The sequence below is a fragment of the Magnolia sinica genome, chromosome 14 (assembly GCF_029962835.1).
Source record: "Magnolia sinica isolate HGM2019 chromosome 14, MsV1, whole genome shotgun sequence".
Taxonomy (NCBI): Eukaryota; Viridiplantae; Streptophyta; class Magnoliopsida; order Magnoliales; family Magnoliaceae; genus Magnolia; species Magnolia sinica.
Genome location: NC_080586.1, coordinates 60,497,946 through 60,508,430, shown reverse-complemented (window position 1 = coordinate 60,508,430; position 10,485 = coordinate 60,497,946). Strand labels below are relative to the sequence as shown.

At 36.9% G+C, this 10,485-nt stretch overlaps 2 long non-coding RNA genes across 4 annotated transcripts; both read left to right on the top strand.

The window, feature by feature from the left end:
• The first annotated feature begins 2,497 nt into the window (after positions 1-2,497).
• Positions 2,498-6,632, top strand: LOC131225215 (uncharacterized). Of its 2 annotated transcripts, none has more exons than XR_009161252.1 (6): positions 2,498-2,739; positions 2,944-3,040; positions 3,151-3,218; positions 3,303-3,411; positions 3,936-4,202; positions 6,198-6,632. It is a non-coding gene; the product is annotated as an uncharacterized LOC131225215 (long non-coding RNA). The 2 variants fall into 2 exon arrangements; XR_009161253.1 differs by having other exon boundaries at positions 3,303-3,669; positions 3,932-4,202.
• A 598-nt stretch (positions 6,633-7,230) lies between these two features.
• LOC131225284 (uncharacterized) lies at positions 7,231-9,753 on the top strand. Of its 2 annotated transcripts, XR_009161291.1 has the most exons (3): positions 7,231-8,522; positions 8,809-8,934; positions 9,373-9,753. It is a non-coding gene; the product is annotated as an uncharacterized LOC131225284 (long non-coding RNA). The 2 variants fall into 2 exon arrangements; XR_009161290.1 differs by having other exon boundaries at positions 7,231-8,934.
• Positions 9,754-10,485: the final 732 nt, after the last annotated feature.

Sequence of the window (10,485 nt, the reverse complement as noted above, 5' to 3'; positions counted from 1 at the left end):
TTGTTTTTTTAGTATCGTCTTTCACTGTTTGAAGGTGGTGAAAACCTTAGATTTATTTTTTAGAAAATAAACCTACACCTTTCTAAAATAGTCATCAATGAATGTAATAAACTATAATGACCCTCCACCAGAAACTGTGGACGACGATCCCCATACATCAAAATGTATATAATTTAGAACCCCCCCTACAAACATGTTTCTCAGACTTAAAAGATAACATTGACTGTTTATCATATATACAATGCTCACATATTTTAAAATCAATGCTTTTAAAAATTGAGATTAAACAACGATCAAAAAGTACTTTCATGCCCTACTCGCTCATGTGGCTTAAGCGCGCATGCCACATACATGCAGATGAGAAATCTGCTATAGACTTTGCAGCTCCACCCGATGAAGTGTTCTTGATCAACCTGTAAAGGTTATCATTCATCTATGCTTTCATGACTACGAGTGACCCTTTCGAAACCTTAAGGCTACGATCGAACTTGGTGAATTTTCACCCTAGTACTTTGAGTGTACTTAGAGATATCAGACTCTTCATCGATTTAGGAACATGTCTCACATCCGTCAAGATATGCTACATGCCATTAAACATCTTGATCCACACCGAGCCAACACCAAGCACACTATAAACATTGTCATTGCCCATAAACACCTAGCCACTATAGAACTCATTATAACTAGTGAACCAACACCTATGACAGGTCATGTGATACAAGATAAGATTAGTAGTGAAGGGATATGCTCAGAGAGAAGGTGTCGACTTTAATGAGATCTTCGTATCTATGATGAAATAAGTATCTATCAGATTCATATTGGTGTTAGTTGCCTAATACAATCTCCAGTTGGAAGAAATGAATGTAAAAACTACTTTCCTGCATGGAGAATTGGAAGAAAAGATTTACATGAAGCAACCGCAAGGATTTGAAATACAAGGGGCATAGAACAAAGTTTGTAGGTTAAAGAGGTCATTGTACGGTTTGAAAAAGTCACTTAGGCAATAGTATAAGAAATTTAATTCTTTCATGATGAGTCATAGTTTACTAGGAGTGAGTATGATCATTGTGTCTATTATAAGATATTGAGTGATGGGAAGTTCATTATCTTGATATTGTATGTTGATGACGTGTTTATCGTTAGTCATAGCATGTCTGAGATTGACATACTAAAGGCTCAACTATCAAGGACATTTGAGATGAAAGATTCGGGGGCTACAAATAAAGTTCTCGGCATTGACATATATAGAGACAGGAAGAAGAGTAGGCTATGGTTATCTCAAATGTAGATTCGAAGACGTGACATAGGCTTGTAGCAGAAGAACTTCTTTCTTTAACGTAGATGACGCAGTGTTCAATTAGATAGAAAGATTCTAAGGTCCTATAGGTTTTATAAATGGAAAACCCAAATGCTACTTGATTCAATTCTCTTATATCTCGAAGAAGAGTATAGATTACTCTATTAGAATAAGACTTAAACGATCTTGAGAAAAAGGGAATTAAGTTATAAATTAAAATTTATAAATACCAATAGATAGCTTGCTGAGGACTTGGGCTTCTCTTTCTTACAAAAGGATTACAGTAATTTTTCGTTGTTGTTTAGAATGAGAGAAAGCCTCAATTTATAGGCAAAGAGGTTGGAACTTTGGCTAGCCTACGATTGGCTTCGGCAGGCCCGAGTTCACCGGATTTGTTCCAACAGCTCTTGGATCACACAAGATAAGATTTATCTAAAATTTGGTTAGCCTGAGGCTAAATTCGGCTGGCCAAATTTTCCACTCGGCTGGAATTTCACCCGAACTTTCTCGGGCTAGTCAAATTTTAAGCTTAGGCTAGCCGAACCAAAACTTACTCTAACTGAATTTTCAACAGAATTTGTTATTTTACTCAAGTTTGAAGTTAGGCTGGCCGAATTCCAAGAAAAAAAACACTTATTAAAACCCAAGTTAATAAAATTTTGAAAGATCCTAACCTAAGTTTTTTACTACCAAAAAAAGGGACAAAGGATACAGACCACGCTAGTTTTTTGCTACGGATTTAAACTGTAGCTATAGTTACTACGGTTTTAATCCATAGCTAAAAGTATGCCACACTATTAATAATTAACGGTGGTGTAATGGGCTCTATAGGGTCTAAAAAAAAAATATGCATTCTATCTAAGCCATCCATATATTTTGAGATATTATTATAGGGCATGAAACCAAAAATTAGTTAGATTGAAGGCTAAAGTGGACCACACGGTAGGAAACATAGAGATTAAATCACATGTGAATCCTATGGTGTGGTCCACTTGGGCCTCCTATCTACTTTATTTTTGGAATCATTTGCTAAAATTATTTACTAAAATTAATGGATGGAATAGATAATGAAAATACATCATGGTGGGCCCCATGGAGCCCCTTCCAGGAGCGTCCATGGGTCCCAACACCCAAAAATGGGCGCGCACTCAAAACGTAGCCGCGCTCAAAACTCCCCCCATTTCTCTCTCTCCCCCCTAACCCCTTCTCTTCCTCCCTCTCTCTCTCCCTTCCCTAATCCTCTCACTCTCTCTTCCCCAATCCTCTCTCTCTCTCTCTCTCTCTCTCTCTCTCTCTCTCTCTCTCCGTGGCCATATCTCCAAATTTGTTTAAAGCGGCGGCAGGGAAGACGAACGGTAGTTCTTCTGTCCTGTCTCCCGCCTGTCGGATCCCTCACTCTCCTCTCCGATTCTTGGGATTTCCACACCAATCGAATCCTCCCTGTAAGCTTCCTTCCGCCAAACCCTATAACCCCCAAAAACTCTAAAAAATAAAACCCCTAAATCTCCTATTTCTCTCTTCCATTTCAATTTTGTAGTTCCTGTCCATCTTGATTTCTGTTTGTAGCTACCATTCACATTTGCCGTCACTTGTACTCTTCATAGTGATATTGGTTTCCATCTTGATTTCTATTTGTATTTATCTAGATATGGTAAGCGCTCAGCTTCAGCTACACCGTTATGCAACCGGCCGTGAATCAAGGGTCATTACTGCTCTTACCTTTTTGAAATCTCATCTTTTTACGTAAACATATCTTTTTCTAGACCTCAAAAATGTTATATTTGTGATATTGGAGCTTTTTGTACACTTCATGATACGTTAGATGAGGCTGACAATGTTTAACTCTTGGCCAGTTACCAAGGTTATGTTAGTGCTGCTTTGGTGCTTGGCGGTGTTAATTTTACTGGACCGCATTTGCACTGTAAGTTTCATTTTGCATATAGGCATATGAAGGATGCAACATTTTTTGCATAAATTTTTGTGATTGAACAATTATCTTATTTAGATATACCCTCACGGTTCAACTGACACACTGCCATTTGCAACCATAGGTTCTGGTTCTCTTGCTACGATGGCCATCTTTGAGTCAAAATATAGAGAGGGCCTGACTATAAGTTTGCTTGCTAGATTTGCATTTTTCTCCTCAGTCAATGTTTTGCATCATCATTGTTATGTTGTCATTGAGAAAGAACATAGAAGGCTGTGCCAAAGAGGTAGGGCTTGCATGGATGCTTTTCCAGAATAGAGCAGCTTGTAGCTGCTGAGATCCTTTTAAGAAAGAGTGACACATCCTCATGAACCAAGCTAGCCTTTCGAGAAGGATAGCAAACAGGAGTCTCAGACTAAATTAGACCATTTAACATGATTTCATGGTAAAAGCTGTTCTGGTCTTTATTTTATTTGATTTCTTGGAAACCATTCCATACATCTCTTACCATAGAAGATTTGACATGACAGTGGAACTGTAGAAGTAGTTTTTTTTTTGGATGTGTTTCTCTTTGCCATCTTTTAGTTAGAATTGCACAATTATGAGTTCTCATGCCTTCACTGATGAAGATAGAAACGTGTGTCCTTAATACTAGATCTCTGGATACTGTTAACATGAAATATAAGGTGATGGGATTTCTTTTGTAGAGAGACGAAGGAATAAAGCTTGTGTCTGAGGCGATTTGCTCTGGAATTTTCAATGACTTGGGAAGTGGTAGCAATGTTGACGTCTGCGTAATAACCAAGGTCTGTACTTGATGAAACATTATATTGTTATTGGTGTTTCCATGGACCTTTAGTTATTCTTGTCAAATCTTGATGTACAAGGCCGCACTGAGTACTTGAGGTAACCACCAGTTGCCAAATCCTTGAAACTATGTCAGTTCAAGGGGCTATTCCTTTACTAAGGGACAGACTGGTTAGTAACCTCATTTACATCTGAATTACATATTATCAATGTGAACATCTCTGAATTACATTTTGCCAATGCAAACATGATAAATGTTATGATGAATTTGTTTTTCCTTTGTCTTTGCTATTATTTATATATCGATGTATAGTCTAATGCAAATTCCATCTTGTAGTTTTTGTGTCTGCTGGTCCCTAGAACCTAGCCCAATTAAGGTGGACGGTTGATGTTAGGTGGTAGCAATGTTGTCAAAATCCTATGATTTACGATTTGAGTACAATCTTGAAAATTGGAAAGAAAATTGTAGTTTGAGATTGACTTGAAGCTTTTAGCATTTCTGAATCCTTGTGTTGGCAAGACCATTCTAACATCATGAAACCACCACAGCCAATAATCATGTGAAACCACCCAGGGGTTTGCTTAAGTCACTTGATTGGATGACTCCCATCCCTATAAAAGCCTGTGATAACCTATAATGCCAATGGACTATTAGAGCCATACAATAATTATGGCAGGCATATGGAACACCTATAAATAAGCTGTAACAAAAACTTGATCATGGTTTTAAGTCATTGCATGGAGTTCATGCAGTAGAATGTGCTAAATGTTACCCCCGCAAAAATCATGGGTAGATTATCTGAAACTAGGTTTATCTATGGCTGATGAGAAGCCTGAAACATCTCTTCTTTTGGTCCCTATTTCGTGTGTATGATGCAACATTTAAACGCTTGTTTGTTTTTTCTAAGATAGCTCTGTGTGATAGTTTTTCTTTTCTTTTCAAGTCATATCCAGTTAAGTTAGCTGATCAAGCATGTATCTGACCAAGAAGCCTTCCTTTGTGCCGGTCTATTTCTTCTACTAAAACATGCATCCTTTACCTGCATTTGTCCCCTTCTCTGTGATCTAGGCTAGCTGCTCTATTGGGCTACTTCGCAGGCCAGTTCCTTACTAATTTAGAATGATGAATTACTAATACATCAGTATGGTTGAGTACAGCTGATGTGCTATTATATCTTGATTGTAGCGTTTCGGCGTGGAGTGCCGATTGGAGGAGTACCCCCCCCCCCCCCTTACTTTGAATTTGTTGCACCTTTGAAACTGATTTCTAGCTAACATTTAAAGATTTGTGCTATACATTCCCTTAGGCTGCTTCTCATTGGCTGCATATCATCCCTTAGGTGTTTTGGCTGACATGCCTTTTTCAGGAGTAGGTTTAATTTAGATTTGTTGCTTGGGAGATCTGTTGATCACCCTTTTATTTTGACAAAACGTTCTTTTTTTTTTTTTAAATGATAATACAATTTATTTTCAAAAAAAATTGTACAAAATGTGGATTAGCAGTCAAGAACATTTCAGGGTCAGCTTGGCTCTATCAGTTTTTTTTTTTTTTTTTTTTTTTTTTAATAAAGAAAGCGAACTTGACTTGGCTAGGGAAACTGTGGTTGAATTGGGGACTTGAAAGTGTCAACCAAGTACATGGAACAAAAAAAAAAAAACCCTGGTCAAGTGTTGAAGTTGTAATTTCATTTCTTAAAATTCAGGTGAGCACCTGAAAGTGTCAACCAAGTACATGGAACAAAAAAAAATAAAATAAACATTTCATTTCCTTTTCCACTAATTTCTGTGTGAATGCATTTCAATGAAATGTTGGTATCTAGGGAACTTCTACTAGATTTCTATATGAGTTCGGGGAAAAAGAAGCCTGACCAGATAATCATTTTCCGGTATGTTCTTATTATTATTTTTGGAAAAGCTTTTTTTTTTAGGCCCATTTCTGGATTATATTTCCATAAGTCTGGATATGGTTGGTCTTGTAGAATGATACCATCTGATACTCAGCATTTGGTAAACTCTGTGTGTGTGTGTACATATATAATTGTTTGCTAGATTAACCATTGCTCTCTACGTGCACTCTTAAATGCAGCTATAGGATATTTGAGCTGTTCCTGGCTCGAATCCTCCTGTATGTATTGCTTTTAGTGAGATCAAATTTTTTGCCTACAGGTTAAAGTTATGAAGGAGAGTGCAGCACCTAGAGCAGTGTATGTACCCACTGCCACTCTCCGAATGGCACCTGCAAGCATAGAGCAGCAATCGCTTGCGCCAGCAGCCCCACATTCAGCACTTGAGACCCCAACTCCTAGTGACAGAAATGCCCCTGAAAGCAGCAATATTCACAAGGAAGGTGACTTTGTTTTTCATTTTGTTACTGACCAATCAGCCCACGAGCAATGCTGAATTCAGCTTAGGTACGATCATATATGTGTGTGTCATGTGGTTTACTTAATATCTACTTCACTCACTTGTCACTATACTAGTCACCTCGCCTCTTCTTCTCCTTCTTTCTAAACTGAACATGGGCAAATTCAGTTTGCAGCAATGGTGAAAGCAATTAGGATTTGAAGCTTGGATTAGTTCATGAAAATCCTCTTCATCAAAATATTTGTCGATATGCAATCAGAACATGTTCCTATATGAATTCATCTAAAATCAGATCAATCTTTGGGCCGATTATTGATATCTAATTGACCCGCTTCTAATTTTTCTTTTCATTTATTGCATTGTTTTGGAATTACCCATATCAATTTTTTCAGCAAAATTGTGGAGATATAGGGTAAAACCCAGTTCTTGGATGATTTATCGAAAACCATTTTCATTGTTTAATGCAGCTGCGTAAAATAGGTGTTGTAGACAATTCTGGTCCTTTATGGACTGGTTTGATTCTTTCATTGTTTGGGTTTCTTGTTATGTTTATTTCTTTATAGGTAGGAATCTGCGATTGAGACCAAATGGGTTATCGATTCAACACCTTTAGTTAGTGAAGTATCTAGGTTATCGTCAATGACTTAGGGTGTTGCTTCCCTTAGTCAGTGAAGTTATCTGGGTTGAATTGGTTTAAGTTACATTCTTGTTTTTAAATGTAAAGATGTCATGTGCAATACTCAAGATCCAAGCACACCTAACATGTTTACCATGTCATAGATGCCCTGCTCCAATAATCAGGCCACACCAGTCATCATGTGGGCCAGAGCACACAAATGGTTATCACTGTCAAAGAAACCTTGTTTTTTAGGCATGCCCCAATGAGGAGCAGACTGTCATGACTTGTGGGCAAGGGAATGTACATAGCAGGGTCCACTTACTGATGGCTTGGACACTCACCGCACATGCCTGCATGTAGATGGGCCGGGTAATGCACAGGTGGGATTAGAAAACCTCAGTCTGCAGTAATCGATCAAATTTTTTTTCGGCAAATGACATAGAGTTGAGCATCAAATACATAAATATATAACACATTAGAATTACAAAGATACAAGCTTTCAGCTAGCTGTTAGTGTGAGGGACACTTCAAGTAGATTATTTATTTATTTATTTCATGAATCACTAAAATATATTTCAAAAAAGAAGAAAGGATAATACATCATCATCTTCTCATTTTTGAATGCACACAGACACTCCACAAACAACTTTTGCTGAAATTTCTTTCCATCCATCATGGATTGCATGGACTCATTTTAATTTTCTTATTCTTTTGGCAAACCAGGTGATGATTGTGGAAATCAGTCCTCTACTTGTCAATGATTTGTATTTTCTGGAAGAATTATATACATGATTGTTGTGGTCACAACATTTCTTCGGTGGTATTTTACTTAAACTTTAATCAGAATTGCAACATGGGTTTGCAAGGAAGCAACCGGCTCCGACAATGCCAAAGACCCAACATTCCTTTTATTGTTTTGTTGTCATAAAAAAAAATTAAATTCAGTTAGTCCAGTTATCTATTTTTATGAATTATTATTGTATTATTTTCTTTCCAAAAATCAGGTCTCCGCCAAAACTTGTGGATGTGACAATGGTTGCAACTGGCATCATTCTGGGTCCATATGCTTTCACTTGCAGAAATTGCTACTAAATGGAAGTGTACTTTAAGCTGAACATCGTTAAATACCTGTTGGAAGGTATATCTTCAAATTATCAGTTCATCTCTTGTAATTGACAAGAATTTTGTTCTTTTAATTGGTTGGTTATTTGTTCCAATGCAAACTAGTAAATATGCAGAATTCCACTTGTCAAATTTTTTTTTTTTTTGTAGAGGCCAAAGTGCTTCATTGTTGTATGAACAAAATAGGAAGTCAAACAAGTGAAGTTCATTGGGATATCTAAAACAGTTTAAATTCATTTTTAAAGAAATGGGTTTGATTGAATTGTTCCATTTCAATCGGCAAATGTCACATTGCCATGCATATCCATCATGTCTTGCAGGTATGCAAGGATGAGTTCTACATTATGAAAGGTTGGCCGACCTATTTTGTACTCTATATGTGAATGGTAAGTGCATGTTCAACTAAAAGTTACACGCTTCGGCAATAAGCCAATAATAGCTCATTCATTGGTTGTATCTCTTTTATGCTTCCTATTTCAATGTATGGAGCACACGTATGTGCTTTTTGTGCTTTCTCAGATTTTGGGGTGAGCGTCCCTATCTTTAGTTAGTCTTCTTTATAAGATTTCTGTTTTTGGGCTATATGGATATTCTCAGTTTTCCATTTTGGTGCCTTAGAAATAGTTGATGATTACTCACAGGTAATATATCAATGTTCTAATCCTTCGGTAGGTACCTCTATTGCTCATACTTTGATGAAGTCCACAGTGGCTGCGTCTAGTAAACAGAGAATTAGATGGACTAGGGAACTGCACGGGCAATTTGTTAAAGCTGTCAACCATCTTGAAGGTGTGGCGAGTTAGTAACACGCTCACAATCATCTTTTTCAAACTCTTTAGTGTTGTACGTTGTATTCTGAAATTTGTTTATTTAGAAATGTGAATGTAGGATGCATTGTATGATTTGATTGCTATTTGTAATATGAATCCATCATTTTCTTTCCCGATTGCATTTTATGTACTATTCCTAGCAACATTAATTGTATTAGCTTAGATGAGTTGATCAATCACAGCAGTTTTCTTTCTCACTGTATTTTGATTTCTTCCTATATAATGTTACACAAACCAATAGTCCATGAAACCACATTACTCATGTTGGATTTTGCCATAGTTTAGAAGATTAGCAGGTACATTTTTGATTTCTTCCTATATAAGTGTTTTATTTGTCTTTCTTTCTTTTGAGATGTGTACTTAGGTATACTTGTTTGATTGTATCTACAAATGTTATTTTATACAGGCAGGCTGACAAGCTAAAGGAGTCATTGGAGGATGAAATTCATTTTCTCAAGGGAAGGGTTTCAGAACTTGAAAGTAATCTTGTGTTAAAGTCCACAGAAATTACATCTGCAGTTTCAGGGAAAGAAGAAACTCTATCTTCTGTATTTGCTAAAATTTACCATTTGAAGGAAGAAAATTCTGTAAAAATGTGAGCATTATTGCATTATATGGAGGGTGTTTACTGTGTTGGAGTGTATTTGTTTCTTGCACATGAGGGCATGCCTTAGTTGTAATTCTTATGATAGGTTGAGCAAAGTGAAGTATTGTTTATTTAGAAATGTGAATGTGGGATGCATTGTATGATTTGATTGCTATTTGTAATAAATGCATCATTTTTTTTTTCCTGATTGTATTTTATATGCTATTCCTATTAGCATTAAGCAGATGAGTTATCAATCACAACAGGTTCTTGTAATGGAAACCAGCACCATTATTACAATTTTAAAAAATAGTTATGAATTTTGGCCGTAGCTATATATTTGAAAACCATAGCTAATGCTGGCTACATTTCGCTACAGAAATTTTAGCTACAACTTTTATTTGTAGCTACTGATATATTGCTACGTATTATATCCGTAGCAATAGGTTTTTTGGCTTTTAGCTACCCCACCAATAGCGACAGACGTGCTACGACCTATATCTGTAGCAAATTTTATTTCGCTACGGTTTTTGGCCATAGCCTTTGCCCTTTTTGGCTGTAGCCTTTGCACATCCGCCGCTACAAAAATTTTAGCTACGGCTTTTGTTTGTAGTTACTGATATCTATTGCTATGGATATAATCCGTAGCAATAGGTTTTTTGGCCTTTAGCTACCCTATCAATAGCGACGGACGTGCTACGGACTATATCCGCAGCAAAAGGCCTTTAACTGCGGTTTTTGGCCTAACCTTTGCCCATTTTTCTTGTAGTGCTTTTTAGGGTTATACCGCCTGTGTTTTAGCAAATATATGAGTCACCTTATCTTGAACTTTGACTTGACTTTGTCTTGAATTAGGGCGCCGACTTCTTGAGAAGATTTTCTGATCTTGAGTTGATCATAAGCCGATCTTGAGATGATCTTTAGGCATGTAGA